The sequence below is a fragment of the Chlorocebus sabaeus genome, chromosome 7 (genome assembly GCF_047675955.1).
Source record: "Chlorocebus sabaeus isolate Y175 chromosome 7, mChlSab1.0.hap1, whole genome shotgun sequence".
Lineage (NCBI taxonomy): Eukaryota > Metazoa > Chordata > Mammalia > Primates > Cercopithecidae > Chlorocebus > Chlorocebus sabaeus.
Window position 1 is genome coordinate 27,751,629 of NC_132910.1, and position 18,379 is coordinate 27,770,007.

General features: G+C 42.5%; 1 protein-coding gene across 6 annotated transcripts in view; it reads right to left on the reverse strand.

Moving 5' to 3' along the window:
* The window catches only part of CCDC158 (coiled-coil domain containing 158), a 116,103-nt gene extending 106,803 nt beyond the window's left edge, over positions 1 to 9,300 (reverse strand). For all 6 annotated transcript variants that reach the window (XM_073017417.1, XM_073017419.1, XM_073017418.1 and 3 more), the window contains exons 1-2: positions 8,961 to 9,300; positions 111 to 153 (exon numbers count right to left, since the gene is read on the reverse strand). The gene's annotated coding sequence lies outside the window, so the exon portion shown is untranslated. The remainder of the gene's footprint in view (positions 1 to 110; positions 154 to 8,960) is intronic.
* Between the last annotated feature and the right edge of the window lie 9,079 nt (positions 9,301 to 18,379).

Below are 18,379 nucleotides of genomic sequence, written 5' to 3' on the forward strand. Positions count from 1 at the left end.
CAAGGCTTCAGGTTTCCTAAAATAAATCAGATATAGATACAGATAAAATAGTGTATCAGTTGTATACATTCACAATTCTTAAATATAACTAGAAGTAAAACAAAAGTTACCTTAACTTCTGGATATTCTTATTTTCACTTATTCTATTAATACCTGAAAAAACAAAATATTTAAAATCTGCTCATTTATATATATTTCATTAACTGAAATTTATTATTTCAAAAGTTCAATTTACAAATTCATGTTCATCACTGAAGATCCTGACAATATGTAAAACACACATATAACAATGGCAACAACAAGTGTTATTTTTTCCTTTTATGTGAAAGTACATTTTAATAGACTACAGCAGGCCAGGCATGGTGGCTAATACCTGTAATCCCAACACTTTGGGATGTTGAGGTAGGAAGGTTGCTTGAGGAGTTTGAGATCAGCCTGGGCCACATAGTAAGACCTTGCCTCTACAAAAAAAAATTTTTTTAAAACAGCCTATAGGCCAGGCGTGGTGTAAGTCTGTTATCCCAGTACTTTGGGAAGCTGAGGTGGGCACATCACTAGAGGCCAGGAATTCAAGATCAACATGGGGAAACCCCATCTCTACTAAAAATACAAAATTAGCTGGGTGTGGTGGCATATGCTTGTAATCCTAGCTACTTCGGAGGCTGAGGCAGGAGAACTGCTTGAACATGGGAGGCAGAGGTTGCAGTGAGCCGAGATCGTGCCACTACACTCCAGCCTGGGTGACAGAACGAGATGCCGTCTCAAAGAAAAAAAATAGCCTATAGCACTTATCTAAATCACGTTTTTACAACAAAATGTGTTTAATTATATGCTCTCTATTGGCCCAATTCTAATTTTACTGGTACAGATCTCACTGGCACTATCAAGATAATGTAGCAAGTAAACCTATAGGCACATATGACCTAATATCAATATTCTCAGACCTGACCTTTCTCCAGATACAGTCCAAACTGACTTAAATAGACTAGCTAAATATCTTCTGACCATTTTAACTGTGTTTCACTGTTTGGAAATGCTTTTGACCAGGCAACATCACTTGTGCTTAGTTAGAGAAGTAATTGGGTAGAGAAACTTCTGTCTGGTGAGTCAAAACAGGTCTATATATTTTAAGCAGGTATACTGAAATGATAAACAACCAAGATTTTTGGAATATCTTGGTGGAATGTAAGCAGCTTTTCCACATTTAAAAAATGAATGAGCCTGTAATCCCAGTGCTTTGGGAGGCCAAGGAGGGAGAATTGCTTCAGCTCAAGAGTTTGAGACCAGCCTGGACAATATAGTGAGATCCTGCCCCTACAAAAAATTTTAAAAATTAGCTGGGTATGGTGGGCCATACCTGTAGTCCCAGCTCATCAGGAGTCTGAGGTGGGAGTATCACCTCAGCCCAAGAGGTTGAGGCCACAGTGAGCCATGATCACACCACTGCACTCCAGCTTCGGCAACAGAGTGAGACCTTGTCTCAAAAAAAAGAAAAAGAAGCCGGGCGCGGTGGCTCACGCCTGTAATCCCAGCACTTTGGGATCACGAGGTCAGGAGATCGAGACCATCCTGGCTAACACGGTGATATCCTGTCTCTACTAAAAATACAAAAAATTAGCCGGGCCTGGTGGTGAGCGCCTGTAGTCCCAGCTACTCGGAGGCTGAGGCAGGAGAATGGCGTGAACCCGGGAGGCGGAGCTTGCAGTGAGCCGAGATGGGCCACTGCACTCCAGCCGGGGCGACAAAGCGAGACTCCATCTCAAAAAAAAAAAAAAGAAAGAAAAAGAAAAAAATGAATATATTCTATGTGCAGAATTCAGACTAATGAACAGAAGTAAAGAGAGACAGAGTTTAGTTTAAGGTGGAGATGGATTTTTTAAAGACTACAGCACCCTGAATATATACCTGGTGGGCTTCCTTGAGAGGTGTTGAAGGTAAGAATGGGTGAGCACTTGTTGAAACGGCAACTGCCACTGGTATTCTTTCTTGGGTAGAGTGTTGGACTAGAAAATCTCTAAAATCTTCTCCAATTTGGACATTCTATGATTTCCCAAGGAAAACATCCAACAAAAAGCTGACCCAAAATATGACTTCTCACAGGTGATGTCAGTCAACAGCAAAGCTAGATAGGAACAATTCTACTGCTTCCAGCAAATCTTATGCTATTTGGTTAAAAATGTTTGGCTCTAGATAAATTATAATAAAGTTTTTACTTTTCTTTTTTCTTTTTTTTTTTTTGGAGATAGGGTCTCACTTTGTCACCCAGGCTGCAGTGCAGTGGTGGCTCAAGCGATCCTCACACCTCAGCCCCCCAGGTGGCTGGGACTACAGCCGCACACCACCACGCCCGGCTAATTTTTGTATTTTTAGTAGAGACGGGGTTTTGCCATGTTGCCCAGGCTGGTCTTGAACTCCTGAACTCAGGCGATCTGTCTGTTTCAGCCTCCCAAAGTGCTAGGACAGGGATGAGCCACCATTCCCAGCTAAGTTTTTTTCCTTTAACATTTCTGCATATATATTTACAGTAGTATTAAATTCATCTTATCCCAAATCTGCTCTCTTCATCTCCTCACTAAACCTTCTTTCTTGGGTATTTCAAATATCTTCATCAATTCAAATTCCATATCCAATTAATCACCATATTCTGTTAAGTTTAAATATGTAATATCTTTTAACTCAGTAAAGAAGACTTAGATGGGGTCACAAGTCATAAAGACAGAATCCTTGAATATGCAATTTAGTTCATTTTACTCCCATTGCATTTTTATGCTTTCATCAGTTCTTAACAGGCCTACTACAAAGTATCTCAAAATGATCTTTCTAGCTTTAGTCTCTTAAAATCATTAAAAGTTTCCTATAAAACCAGAGCCATCTTGCTGTCTTGCTCAAAGACTAAGGTTTGAACTAAGACTAGCACTCTTAGGCTTGCCCTTTAGATCTGGCCTAACCCACTTACCAGTTCATTCTCTGGCCACTCCCTGACATACACTGTGCCCCAATAGATGTCTTACTTGCTATGCCCTCAGTGGGTCATGCTCTTTTAGGACTCTGCTTTTATTTGTACTGTTCTTTTTGTCCCTCCTTACCCTCCTGGCAAAAACCTCTCCAGTTTGGCTTTTAGAGATATTACTGGTGGCAATGCACATTGATCCAGCTTTAAATTTCAGCATTCTAATAAGAAAAAAAGAAAACTACCCAATGTCTCTGAAAAAATAATGCAGAGGACTATATTTGGAGGACATGCTCCCCTTACTCTTCCCATATCAAAAGTGGCAAGCTTCAACTAAAGAATTCATGCATACAAAGCACTTAGCACATGGAGCGGCACACATAGCAAGCCTTTGATAACTATTAATTACTGTTGCTGGCATTTAGATAGTTTACAATATGTTATTGCTATGAACATAGTGTTTCTATAAATACTAGAAATAGAGCTGTTTAAAATCAAGACCAATCAAGTTTCTATCCTCATGAATTTATATTCCAATGGGGAAAGAAAGGCACTAAGGGGAAAAAAATCACAAATATAATTTTGGGGAGTTGTCAAGTACAATAAAGAAAATAACACAGGATAGTGGTATACAGAGAGATGGAGTTGAGACTCCTGATATGGTTTGGCTGTGTCCCCACGCAAATCTTCTCAACTTGAACAGCATCTCCCAGAATTCCCACGTGTGTGGGAGGGACCAAGGAGGAGGTAATTGAATCATGGAGGCCGGTCTTTCCTGTGCTATTCTTGCGATAGTAACTAAATTTCATGAGATCCGATGGGGTTATCGGGGTTTCCACTTTTGCTTCTTCATTTTCTGTTGCTGCTGCCATGTAAGAAGTGCCTTTTGCCTCCCGCCATGATTCTGAGACCTCCCCAGCCATGTGGAACTGTAACTCCAATTAAACCTCTTTTTCTTCTTCCCAGTATATCTTTATCAGCAGCGTGAAAACAGACTAATACAGTAAATTGGTACCAGTAGTGTGGGGCATTGCTGAAAAGATACCCGAAAATGTGGGCACGACTTTGGAACCGGGTAACAGGCAGAGATTAGAACAGTTTTGAGGGCTCAGAAGAAGACAGGAAAATGTGAACTTCCTAGAAACTTGTCAAATGGCTTTGCCCAAGATGCCAATAACAATATGGACAATAAGGTCCAGGCTGAGGTTGTTTCAGATGGAGATTAAGAACTTGTTGGGAACTAGAGCAAAGGTCACTCTTGCTATTCTTTAGCAAAGAGACTGGTAGCATTTTGCCCCTTCTCTAAAGATCTGTGGAACTCTGATCTTGAGAGAGATGATTTAGGGTATCTGGCAGGATAAATTTCTAAGCAGCAAACCATTCAAGAGATGACCTGGGTACTGTTAAAAGCCATTCAGTTTTATAAGGGAAGCAGAGCATAAAAGTTTGGAAAATTTGCAGCCTGACTGTGTGATAGAATGGAAAAATCCATTTTCTGGGGAGAAATTCAAGCCGGCTGCAGAAATTTGCATAAGTAGCAAGGAGTGTAATGTTAATCCCCAAGACCATGGGGAAATGTCTCCAGGCCATGTCGGAGACCTTCATGGCAGCCCATCCCAACACAGACCCAGAGGCCCAGGAGAAAAAAGTGGTTTCGTGGGCTGAGCCCAGGGTCCCTGTGCTGTGTGCAGCCTAGGGACTTGGTGCCCTGTGTCCCAGCTGCTCCAATCATGGCTGAAAGGGGTCAATGTGCACCTCGGGCTATGGCTTCAGAGAGTGGAAGCCCCAAGCCTTGGCAGCTTCCATGTGGTATTAAGCCTGCAGGTGCATAGGCCTCAAGAATTAAGGTTTGGGAACCTCTGCCTGTATTTCAGAAGATGTATGGAAATGCCTGGATGCCCAGGCAAAAGTTTGCTGTAGGGGTGGGGCCCTTATGGAGAACCTCAGCTACGGCAGTGCTGAAGGGAAATGTGGGGTTGGAACCCCCACACAGAGTCCTTACTAGGGCACTGCCTAGTGGAGTTGTAAGAAGAGGGCCACCATCCTCCAGACCCCAGAATGGTAGATCCACCAACACTTTGCACCATGCACCTGAAAAGCTGCAGACACTCAACACCAGCCCATGAAAGCGTCTGGGAGGAAGGCTGTACCCTGCAAAGCCACAGGGGTTGGAGCTGTCCAAGACCATGGGAACCCACCTCTTGCATCAGGTTGACCTTGATGTGAGACCTGGAGTCAAAGGAGATCATTTTGAAGCTTTAAAATTTGACTGCCCTGCTGCTGGATTTCGGATTTGCATGGGCCCTGTAACTCCTTTGTTTTGGCCAATTTCTCTCATTTGGAATGGCTGTATTTACCCAACACAGCCTTCATTGTATTGAGGAAGTAACTAGCTTGTTTTTTATTTTACAGGCTCGTAGGCAGAAGGGACTTGGCTCATCTCAGATGAGACTTTGGACTGCAGACTTGGGTTAATGCTGAAATAAGTTAAGACTTTGGGGGACTGCTGGTAAGGCATGATTGGTTTTGAAATATGAGGACATGAGATTTGGAGGGGCCACGGGTGGAATGATATGGTTTGACTGTGTCCCCACCCAAATCTCAACTTGAATTGTATCTCCCAGAACTCCCATGTGTTGTGGGAGGGACCTAGGAGGAGGTAATTTTCTCTTGCTGCTGCCATGTAAGAAGTGCCTTTCACCTCCCACCATGATTCTGAGGCCTCCACAGCCATGTGGAACTGTAAGTCCAATTAAACCTCTTTTTCTTCCCACTCTTGGGTATGTCTTAGCAGCGTGAAAACAGACTAACACAGCTCCTCTAGTTAAGGTAGGTGAGGGAAGGCCTTTCTAAGGAGGTGGCATTGAACTGAATGACAGAAAGGAGTCAGTCAGCCTCACAGGGGCCAGGGGTAACTTCTTAAAAGGAAATGCCATCACAAAGGCCCAAAGATGAGAAGAGCTCAGTGTTCACTGACTCCCAATGAAGAAGGCTAATGAGGTTGCAGGGTAGCTAAGTGGGGATGAGAGGGCTTCTAATGGAGGCCAACTGTGCGTCATGCCAAAAGGAACACTGTGCTTATCACTTCCTTTCCTACACTATCCTGAGAAGATGTTAGTGAGGTTGGTGGAGGTAGAGCTCATGGATCCTTGAAAAGGCCACATACTGAAGACTTTGGGGCTTATTCTAAATGCAACACAAAGCGCTGGAGGATTTTAATCAAGGGCATATGATCCTCCAGTATACACTAGGAGAAGCTGGGGCCAGTAGTCATAAATCCATTGGAGCAGTCCAATAAAGGGAGTAAAACCCAACTCTGAAGTAGGTCAGACATTAAAAGTAGATAGTGCTGGGGTTGAGAATGGGGATTGACTACAGATGGGTACAAGGGATCATTTTTGGATGATGGAAATGTTCTAAAACTGAACTGTGTGGTAATTGCACAATTCAGTAAGTTTATTAAAAATCACTGGACTGTCCACTTCAAACAGATGAATTTTATGCTATGTAAATTATACCTTATAAAGCAGTTTGAAAAGCAAGCAGATGTGGGGAGTGTGTTAGTTTGTTTTCACACTGCTGACAAAGACATTCCCAAGACTGGGTAATTTATAAAGAAAAAAGAGGTTTAATGGACTCAGTTTCACATGGCTGGGGAGGTGTCACGATCACAGAGGAAGAGCAAGGGAAGTCTTATGTGGCGGCAGGCAAGAAAGAGTTTGTGCAGGGGAACTCCCCTTTATAAAACCATCAGATCTTATGGGGCTTATTCACTATCACGAGAACAGCACAGGAAAGACCTGCCCCCATGATTCAATTACCTTTCACTGGGTCCCTCCCACAGGGAATTGTGGGAGCTACAATTCAAGATGAGATGTGGGTGGGGATACAGCCAAACCATATCAAGGAAAGTGGGAAGTGTAAATTAGCTGTCTGGGTCCCCGAAGTGAATCACTAAACTTGAACACTGAACTTTCCTGTATCCTGAAAACTCCGAAGTGTCTTTATTCCAGATGACTAGTGGTTGCTTTTAGCCATATTTTAACATGGAAGCACTTCTGCATTCCCTCTTTTCCCCAGGCCTGGACCTCAATCCCCAGGTGTCTGCAACTTTTACTTAATATACATATGATGGATAACCAATAATGATTCAGCTAAGGTAAGGACAAAGCCTTTGCCACTTTTTAGCTTTATTCTGTTTAGCCAGAGCAAATAGTGATATTTTAATAGGAATACTCTCAAAAAATTGCTTTAAATGCCAGACTACCTCCTTCCTATGCACCACTTAAATTTCTTATCAGATTCCCTATTCAAATCCTTTCTTTAGGATTTACAGGATTCAGATAAATATACAGTGATCTCCACTACTGCACCCCACTACTGCCCCAGCTGAAGACCTGTAAACTATTCATCAGTACAGTATGCTATGTGATTTATGAGCACGCTTATATGTATTAGTTCCCTACAGTTTCCATAACAAATTATCACAAACTCGGTAGCTTGAAACAGCAGCAACTTATTCTTTCATAATTGTGGAGGCCAGGAGTCCAAAATCAGTCTCATGGGGAAGAAAGCATAGCGTTGGCAGGGCTCCCTCCACCTTTGGAGGCTCTGCAAGAGAATCAGTTCCTTGTCTCTTCTAGCTCTATTGGCTGCCAGGCATTTGGTGACTTGTGGCCACATCACTCCAGTATCTGCCTCTGTGGTCATATTGCCTTCTCTTCGGCCTGTATCAAATCTGCTTCTCTCTCTCTCTCAGGACCTTTGCGTTTGCATTTAGGATCCACCTAGATAATTCACGGTAATCTCTCCATTTCAAGCTACTTAATCACATATGCAAAGGCACTTTTCCCTTATAAGGTAACATATACAGGTTTCAGGGATTAGGACCTGATATATTTGAGTGGCCACTGCTCAGCCTACCATATAATTTGGGGCCACCTAGCTGGGGGACGGGTGGATCACAAGAGGCCCTGTTTAATAAACGGTGGAGGTCTAAAGTGGCTCACTCATTACATTCTAGATAACACTGAGTACTCATTGTAAATGCACAATAGTAAGAGCTTTGCATACATACAAATAAATTGCTGTCTTCAATTTGTTTTGGGAGTATAATATCATCTCTATGGCATGGAAACCATTTCACCCACAACACAAGTAAGATAACCATACTAAGATTAAAAACAATGAGCGCAGTACGGAGATAGGAGAACCACATCTCTCTCACTGCTCCTCCACCCCTACCTGATGAGTTTCCGCAGAGAAACAGTACTACCCAGCATGTCTCTGGGATATGTGGAAGCCCTGGTCCTTCCCCCCCACCCCAAACCCCCGCCCTGACCTTAATCCGCAGCTGAGAGAAGCAGCAAGAACTGGTTGCCAGTCAAAAAACCTGGGCAACAGCCCACCTCACTTCTACTTTCCCCTGACCTTGGAGTTCAGCATGAGGCACAAACAAAACCTGGAGCAGCCTGAGTGGGGCCTGGAGCAGAGTGCTGTGGAAAAGGATGGAGACTTTCCAGAATTCATTGTGCCGCTGATTGATGCTGATAATGGGGGAAAGCTCTGACCCCCACATGTGGTTTATAGACAAGGCTCAAGCTCTAAGGGACCTCGCGCCGGCGTTTAACACCATTCCGTCTCGGATGCGAGGCTGTCCTCTTTACCGCCAAGTCTTCCCCATCTCCTCCCCCTGTTCGCGGCGGCTCGGCAGATACAGTTGGCAGTCAAGTTGGGACAGGTTACTCAGTGATTCTCTTCCCCACAAATCAAATTATTTTGTTCTTCAAGGTCCAGGTTTCAGCGCCACCGTCCCCAGGGGTCTTGCGATCCCCGAAAACAACAGCAGTTCATTCCAGTAAAGAAACAATTTATTGGGCATCTACCATGTGCAGAACAAACACGAGGCACTGGAAGATTCCAGAAAATGAACACGAGTCGCTCTGGGTCCTCAGAAGAACCCCACTCCCACCCCACCATCCTCGTCTCACGGGCCGCGCCCCGCCTGTACCTGCAACCAACACCTAATCCTAAAACACCAGCCGCATCTCCGCGGGGCGCCGGCGGGCGCAGCGGCCCCCCCTGCGTCGACCTGGCGGCTGGGACTGGGCGGCTCCCCACTCTCCGCCCCTAAGGCCTGCGGAGGCGGCGGGGGCGGCTCCTCCTCCTCCTCAGCTGCGGCGCCGGAAGCTGCCCGCGCCCCTCCCCCGCGCCCGTCCCTCCTCGCGGCTGTGGCCCTCGGGACGCTGCCAGGTCTGCATGAGCCGCATGGGCGACGGTTAGGACGCTCTGCGAGGCTTCGTAGTCGGGGGAGGGCAGGAGGGGGGTGCTTGGGGGTTCTTGGTCGCTACCAGGCGGGGACCGCCTCCCGCGCCTGCGACTCCGCCCGCCGGACGCCGTCTCCGGGGCAACCGAGCGCCAAAGTCCCCACCACCGCCCGGGCGCCCTAAGGAGTGGGGGTGGACCCAGCCGGTAGACAAATCCTGGAGCCCTGCCCCAGAAACTACCCTGGGTTCGGGCCTGCACCCGGCGCCTTCTGCCGCTTCTCCCACAGCCTCCTAACTGGTCTCCGGCCATACTCCTGCCCCCACCCCAGCGCCTCGGACCACTGTCGTAGCTGCCCCCACCGTGGTCTTCCCAGATAACTCACTGACCCGCACCAGTCCGAGCTCTTACCTGCCTAAGAGTCAAGCCCAATCTGGCGTTGCCCACCGGGCCTCCTCCTCTGACACCCCCACTCCCCCAACTCAAACCCACCTCCCATTGCCACTCCTCACATTCCAGTTTGAACATTTCAAGTTAACAGAATTCACATTTTGCAGCTCTGTTTTCTCAGTCCCCGAATGTTTTTCAAGTTCAAACGTGTTCTCGGCATAGCTGACCCTTCTGCCTCTGGAGACTTGTTCCCTCCGCTGTGCTACAGTTACCCTCTGTCGTTATCTCAAATATAAAATTTATCAGATTTTTGCTGCCCAAATTATCGATCAAATGGAACGCGTCCAGAAAGGCCAGTGTCTGATAGATGCAGCCTGAGGCGTTTAATTCTACTAGCAATCACATTGTGCAGACACCTACAGCAAATAACTTTTTATGTATAAGTTAATTAGAAATATTAGTCTTACATTAAATAATGTAGCTATAAATTTTAATAAAAATAGATTAAATGACATTAAAAATTGTTTATCATATCTTTGTAATTTAAGTTAATCCATATATTGGCTCAGAGAGATCTAGGATTACCTATAGAATCGAGCATTTTAACAGGAAATAATAAGTATTATATGGAAAGGTAAATAATTTAGGTTTTGTGGTTACACAAAAAGCAATTTCTAGTTTTTTTTTCTTTTTTATATCAAAACATGAGTGTTCAATGACAGAAAAATATTTTCCATACCTAATACATGGTTTCCACTGATGTCTCATTTTATGCTTGTACCCTGGACGCACACAAAAAGGTTTTTTTTTTTTTTCAACGTCTTTAATTGAAAGGTGTATTAATTAGTGTAGCATGAAATTATCTACAACCACATATGTGTACGAAAAGTTGTGTGCCGCTGATTTTACTATAAAATTCATCACATTTTGAAGTGTCCTGCAGTTTTACAACATTTTTAAAATACTGTATTAAAAACAGCTTCTTAGCTTTTTAAATAAAGAATTAAAAGATCAAGAAAGGAATCCAAAGTCCTTTTCCATTCATTCATTCATTCCACCCATGTTTATAGGGCACCTACAACACGCTATGTGTAGGTTGCAAAAATAAAGCAGGGAACAAATACAGTCCCTACCCTAGTAGTGCTTACATTCTTGTAGAGGAAGATGAGCAATGCACGAATAGATAAGTTCAAATATGCCAGATGGGGATAAGTTGTGGAGACAGAGGTAGGGAGTGTGGAGTTGCCGTTTCATAGTGTGGTCTTGAGAATACCTCATTGATAAAGTGACATTCAAAAGTGACTTGTAGGGCTGGGGGAAGGGAACTGTGTGGATATTGTGGGACAGAGCTTTTCAGGCATTTGGTTGGTTTGTTTGAAAAATCAACCCAGAGGCCAGTGAGGACTGAGCAGAGTGGATGAACAAGCAGAGGTTGGGGCATTGTGGTCATTTAGGGCCCAAGTCACCAAGAGCTCTTTTAGTAAGGGTCCTCACCTAGGTCCAAGGTTGTTGTGTCTCCCCTCACTGGTTCCTATTGTGCACTAGACCCTGTGCTGGACACTGGGAAGATACAAAGAAGCTCCAGTTTCTGCCCTCAAGGAACCAGTGTCCCTCCTAATGTCAATCCAAATGGTGGCTGGGTTTTGTGAGGATGCAGTTAAGACTGTCAATTTATGGAAGGCTCAGGAACCTAGAACCCAGGCCTGATCTGAGCTTTGGCACTAGCTTGGGCAAGCCGTTTGAACTTCCAAAGTGTTAGTATTTTCATCTGCAAAATGTGAGATGTAGAAATATCAGAAGGGGCTTTTCTAACGGAAAAAAAACCCACAAAACCCTATGACTCTATAAAATCAAAGTGTACTATCTTAGTACAAAAATTTCTGTTAAAATTGTGTCAGAAAAGTACTTCAGACATCATATACATGATGCATATATAGGGTCACTTAAAATTTAATTCACAATTTGCTAAGTTCAAAAAAAGTCTTGGTTCATCCGACATAACCAGTTTTGTAAACAGGTGGTACTTAGGAAAAAAACACGTATTTTAACTTAGCATATGGTATAGATTATGTGAAGTTACTTTAACCATTGTGTTTCCTTTATGATTTAGACCTTGAAACTTTTCTTTGGCCAAAGATCTTCAAAACTAAATACAGTGTTAAAGCAGAGTTACATAGCAGCCTGGATTAGGGGAATAGATATTTTCCTTTCCTGACTATGGTTTAAAACTTTCTGTTGTACATTGTATTGGGCATCTACTTTTTCCCAGTGCCCAGTACAGAGTTGGACATATAGAAGTCATCAATATATATTGTGGAGGGGATAAGTGGCAGGTCATCTCTAATACACTTTGCAAGTACATGGAGCATAAAATATTAAAAGACCATGTAGTTAATGTTCTGACTTTCTTCTCTCTACCAGCAACACAAGGAGAGAAATATATCTAATTAGAAAGCTTGAGTTCAATCAACAAATATTTATTGAGCACCAACTGTGTATCAGGAACATCAGTGAACAAAATGGACCAAAACCCTGCCCTCATGTTACTTACATTTCAGTGGTGGGGGACAGATCATAAGTAATCACCGCGACAGAATTAATGTACTAGAAAGTGGTAAATGCCATGGGGACAAAGGAAGCAGGGAAGGAGAAGAGGAAGTGTGGGATGGATTGTGACTGAGTCCAAACTTGTTCTTCTTGCCACATGACATCAATAAGTCAAGAGACAAGGAGGTGGAGGAAGGAAAGCGACTTTATTTTGGGGAGCCAGGAAACAAAGAAGATGCAGACCAATGTCCTAAAGAACCATCCTAGAATTATGCGAGCTTTGCCTTTTCTTTTATGTTTCAGTGACAGGGAACCGCAGACATCTGGGCACCAACAAGGGTCCAGGGGAAGTTTGTGAAACTTCTTTGTCCTAGGGCAACATTCTCTCGTGTAACAATAACCAAACCTCCTTGTTTCTGTAAATCTAACAAAACAGAGCTGTTTATATACTTCTTTAATCCTAGGGTTAGTTTCTAAGACTACCTGATTGCAGTTTTTGCATTGTATCTTAGTGTTCTAAAATTATCCTAGCCCATGTGCAGGAATGGGTATCCCCTTAAATAAAAAATGGAGTTAGTCATGTTAGTTCTTTTGCTGTTTCACTGTTGTAGTATGGAAACAGAGCAGAGAGGAGCCCCTCCAGGTGTGAGCAGAACCTTGAAGGAGGCAGGGAGCAGCCACGTGACTGAGGAACAGCATTTCCAGGAGGAATTGTGATTGTATTTCTGGGAACGTATCTTGGCAGCGTGAGTAATTTCTAATATGAGACTACTTTTGAATTAGTTTTAAAAGAAGACTTTTCATATGCCATCTTAATTTAAAGAGTAGAAATGTTTTTGTTCTTTGGAGCCGATTGCAGTTTTAAAAATCAACATTTTTGAGTTATACTTCACTTCCAATACAGTTTTTTTAGGGGGGGGGGAACTGAGTCTCGCTCTGCCGCCCAGGCTGGACTGCAAGCTCCGCCTCCCAGGTTCATGCCATTCTCCTGCCTCAGTCTCCTGAGTAGCTGGGACTACAGGCGTCCGCCACCATGCCCAGCTAATTTTTTTTCTTTTTTTCTGTTTACTTTTATTAGAGACGGCGTTTCACTGTGTTAGCCAGGATGGTCTCAATCTCCTGACCTTGTGATCCGCCTGCCTCAGCCTCCCAAAGTGCTGGGATTACAGGCATGAGCCACTGCATCCAGCCAATTCATTCATTTTAAGTGTACTTTTTGTGTGTGGAAATCATAAAAATCAAATTTTTTTCTTGTCGATATGATGACAAAATATTTAATAGAATGCTAAAGACAATCTTGGCTGGGCCTAGTGGCTCACATCTATAATCCCAACACTTTGGGAGGCTGAAGCAGGAGGATTGCTTGAAACCAGGAGTTTGAGACCAGCTCTGGCAACATAGAGAGACTCTGTCTCTATTTTCTTTTAAAAATAAAAATTTAAAAGAAGAATAACAGGCTGGGCGCAGTGGCTCTTGCCTATAATCCCAGCCAGCACTTTGGGAGGCTATGGCAGGTGGATCACTTGAGGTCAGGAGTTTGAGACTAGCCTGGCCAACATGGTGAAACCCCATCTCTACCAAAAATACAAAAAATTAGCTGGGCGAGGTAGTGTGTGCCTGTAATCCCAGCTACTCAGGCAGAATTGCTTGAACCCGGTAGGTAGAGGTTACAGTGAGCCGAAATTGCGCCACTGCACTCCAGCTTGGGTGACAGAGTGAGACTCTGTCTCAAAATAAATAAATAAGTAAATAAATAAATAAATAACAATCTTCAGTAAAATCGTTTATATTGTTATCACAATGGTATAGTTTACAATCCTAGACAAAACCAACGAATGCCTTTTAGATATGGGTTTAGAAAATGGAAGTAGTACAAGATTAACCATTTATTTTCTATGAAGGGAAAATATTCAAATTGACAGCATATAAATTTTGATTCACAGATTGTTTTGGAATGCTTAAATAAAGGTAACATTAGTAGAGGTATAAACATGATGGAAACCTTCAACAGCAAAGAAAATACATGTTTTAAAACAAGAAAATCAATGAGTAAACAACCAAAAAATAAACAGATGAATAAAGCAAGAAAACATATGTAAGTTATTTTCTTTGTGTTGTATTAGTGTGTAATTATTTTTACTGTCTTGTCTATAATTTATTGGGCTTTTTGAATCTGTGGTTTGTTTCTTTCTAAGGTCTGAAAACCCCTCAATTTTATGTGCATATAAATTGAGAGAGAGAGAGAGAGACAGAGGTGGGAATATTTATTACAGAGTGGGGAGAGAGAGAAAAAGACACAGAGAGGGACAGAGACAGATAGATGGGGGAAGGGGGATTTATTATAGGAATTGGCTCACACAATTTTGGAGGCTAAATTCCATGACATGCCCTCTACAAGCTGATGACCCAGGAAAGCTGGTGTTGTAATTTAGTCTAAATTTAAAGGCCTGAGAGCTAGGGGAGACACTGTCCCAGGGCAGGAGAAGATGATATCCCAGCCTGGGAGAGAGTTTCAGTGTGCTTTTAAGTGATGAGTTTTGAGAAATGTATATACCCAGTAACGAACACTCCAATCAAGATTTCTGTCTCCCCGGAAAGTTCCTTGTGTTCCTTGGAATCATTCTCTCCCCCAACACTGATATGGGTTTTTAAAAGTACAAGTCTTTTTTTTTTTTTTTTTTTTTTAATTGACAAACTCTTTTACAGACTGATGAAAAAAGGGGATAGAAGTAGCAGATGGAAGTCAGATGACTAATAAAGGGAGATTGCCTATTCTCCTCTAGGTCTTGTTCCTGCCATTGAGATCATTGTCATTAGCATCTTTGAAGCCAACTTATCCTTTATCATAACCGTCTTTTGTTTAAGATCTCAATGCCGTTGCTTTTGCTGAGTTATATTCTTATTAAGATCTTTTACTTCTATTTAGAAAGAAATAGTGTGAGTTTATGGATATATTTCTAACAGTTTCAAAATAATAACCTACTACAATGACTTCTATAACAGTTATGACTTCGGTCAGGGATCTAATATCAAGTATGTGCCATCAGATATTATTATTATCTGGATCTTTATGCATCTGGCAGTTTTGTGACTTTTCACTACAACCTTGCTTACCATGATTAAGTGATGAATAATGATCTAATTAATCATAGTGTCATGTTTTACATTTCTTTACCTTTTACAGGCGTTTTTTAAACTTACTGTGGTAAAATATACATAGCATAAAATTTATCTTTTTAACTATTTTCAATTGTATAATTCCATGGCATTCACATAGGCATATTGTTATGCCACTGTTACCACCATCCATCTCCAGAACTTTTTCATTTTTCCGGACCGAAACTCTGTACCCATTAAACACTAACTCCTTATTCCCTCGTCCCTCATCCCCGGAAAGCACCATACTACTTCCGCTTTCTGTCAGTTTGACTACTCTAGGTATCTCATATAAATAGAATCATACAATATTTGTCTTTTTGTGTCTGGTTTAACATAGTGTCTTCAGGGTTCATCTATGTAGTAGCATATATCAGAATTTCATTCATTTTTTTTAAATAAAAAAGTATTACAAATCCTTGTGTCAAGGGCTGACTTTCAATGGATCACAGATTTCATTGATTTTTAAGTCTGGATAATATTTCATTGCATGTATATTCTGCATTTGGGCTATCTATTCATTTGTCCATGAAGTCCTTCAGTTGTTTAAAAACTAACTTTACTGGCCGGGCGCGGTGGCTCAAGCCTGTAATCCCAGCACTTTGGGAGGCCGAGATGGGTGGATCATGAGGTCAGGAGATCAAGACCATCCTGGCCAACATGGTGAAACCCCGTCTCTACTAAAAAATACAAAAAAACTAGCCAGGCGAGGTGGCGGGCGCCTGTAGTCCCAGCTACTCGGGAGGCTGAGGCAGGAGAATGGCGTGAACCAGGGAGGCAGAGCTTGCAGTGAGCTGAGATCCGGCCACTGCTCTCCAGCCTGGGCGACAGGCAAGACTCCGTCTCAAAAAAACAAAACAAACAAACAAAAAAACCCAACTAACTTTATTGAGCTATAATTTCCATTCAATAAACTGTATACATTTAAAATGTACCATATGATGAGTTTTGGCATACATATATGCACCTGTGAAACTACTGCTTCAGTCAAGACATGAAGCATTTAGATCATTCCCAAATAATTTGAATTGATTGTGTTTTTATAGTTTTGCAACCAGCTTATGACATTTGGTGAAGCAAATGCTGTAAATTGCATATTCAGCATCTATCCTCTCTTCCTCCTTTCTCGAGAACCCCGGTATTGAACACAACATTCTACAGAGCCCTGTGCTTCAGGGGAAGTTCTAGTAGGTAGATCTTGATTCGTTTAAATCTAATCTTTGTGCTTTTTCATTCCTCTTCCGAGTGACTGTTTTCAGAGAAAGCATTTAATCCACTTCATGGCTTTGAGAAATGAGGGAATATCAGCTGGGAAAGTTTTCCTCAATCTTTCTTTTCTTTTTTTTTCTTTGAGACAGAGTCTCACTCTGTCACCCAGGCTGGAGTGCAGTGGCATGATCTCCCCTCACTGCAACCTCTGCCTCCCAGGTTCAAGTGAGTGTTCTGCTTCAGCCTCTTGAGTAGCTGGGACTACAGGCATGCACCACCCCACCCCGCTAATATTTTTTGTATTTTTAGTAGAGATGGGTTTTCACCGTGTTGGCCAGGCTGGTCTCAAACTCCTGACTTCCGGAGTCACCCACTTCAGCCTCCCAAAGTACTGAGATTACAAGCATGAGCCACCGTGCCCAGTGATTATTTTTTTTTAATCAGCTGACATCATGCTTTGATCCTCAATCTTAAGGAGACACATGAAGACATGATCCTTTATGCCTGTGAAAGGCTGCCTAGAGAAATTGCACAACCGTTAAAATAAGATTGATTTTTGTCTATTTAGGATTGTTCTGAGGCCTTCTAAGAAAGTCTAAATAAACTTTCAAACCTCTAATTTAACAATTTATTAGGCCAGGCGTGGTGGTTCATGCCTGTAATCCAACACTTTGGGAGGCCAAGGCGGGTGGATTGCCTGAGCTGAGGAGTTCGAGACCAGCAGGCTGGTCTCAACCAAAAAGCTTGAGAATTGCCAGACTGGGTGAAACCCCATCTCTACTAAAATACAAAAAAAAAGTAGTCGGGTGTGGCAGTGTGTGCCTGTAATCCCAGCTACTTGGGAGGCTGTGACAGGAGAATCACTTGAACCCGGGAGGCAGAGGTTGCAGTGAGCTGAGACTGCCATTGCACTCTGGCCTGGGTGACAAAGTGAGACTCTGTGTCAAAAAAAAAAAAAAAGCAATTTATTGTCTACAGTTAATTTACTTTACTGTTAGTGAGTGAGCCAGAATAGCCAGTAGATGTCGCTGTGATTTCATTTTCAGAGATAACCCAGTGACTTTTCAATCTCTTAAATAAAATATTCCATCTAGAAGCATTTTTAAAAATCCAATACGTTGACAATCACATTAAAAGTTTTAGCAAAAAATAAAGAGAAAAACATTAGGGAATACTAAGAAAAATTAAAATAAGAAATGGGAATTTTCAAAAGATCTACTTAATTTTTCCTTCAGTGCTGTTAACAAATACAATGATGTGTAATTGCTAAAAAGTCAAAACAGTGATTAGGAAGATGACATTTAACAGACTGTTTGGTGTAGGGATGCTCAACAAGCGGTAGAGTCGATACGACTGATATATTTTCTGTTCTGGGGCCATATTCCCAATAACAGCAATATGAGCTCAATAACTCACAGTGGGAATTTTTCGTATAGAGACAGAAAATAAAGTTGTAAACTACATTGCATCTATTTGTCATGAAGGGAAGAATCTGATCAAAAAAGTAGGAATAATTCTAAGTTAGAGGCAGAAGGAAGGAGAGAAGTAATGGAGAGAAAAACACAATGTGAAGCTTCATTTGTGGTACTGTGCTAAGCTTCTCTAAATTTTCTCCCAAACCAGGAAAAACCACGAAGGGGTTTCCTGGTGTGTTACTCCAAACTCTCTCAGTTGCAAGAAGCAGAAACTCAACCCCAGCTGGTTTAAGGAAAAAACAAACAGGTACCTATGGGGTCATAAAACTGGTAATTGTAGGAGTGGGGTGGCTTTAGGCCTGGCTGTGTCTGCTCATGGTGGCCTAAAGCCACCCCACTCCTACAATTACCAGTTTTATGACCCCATAGGAACTTGGGGGGGTAAGAG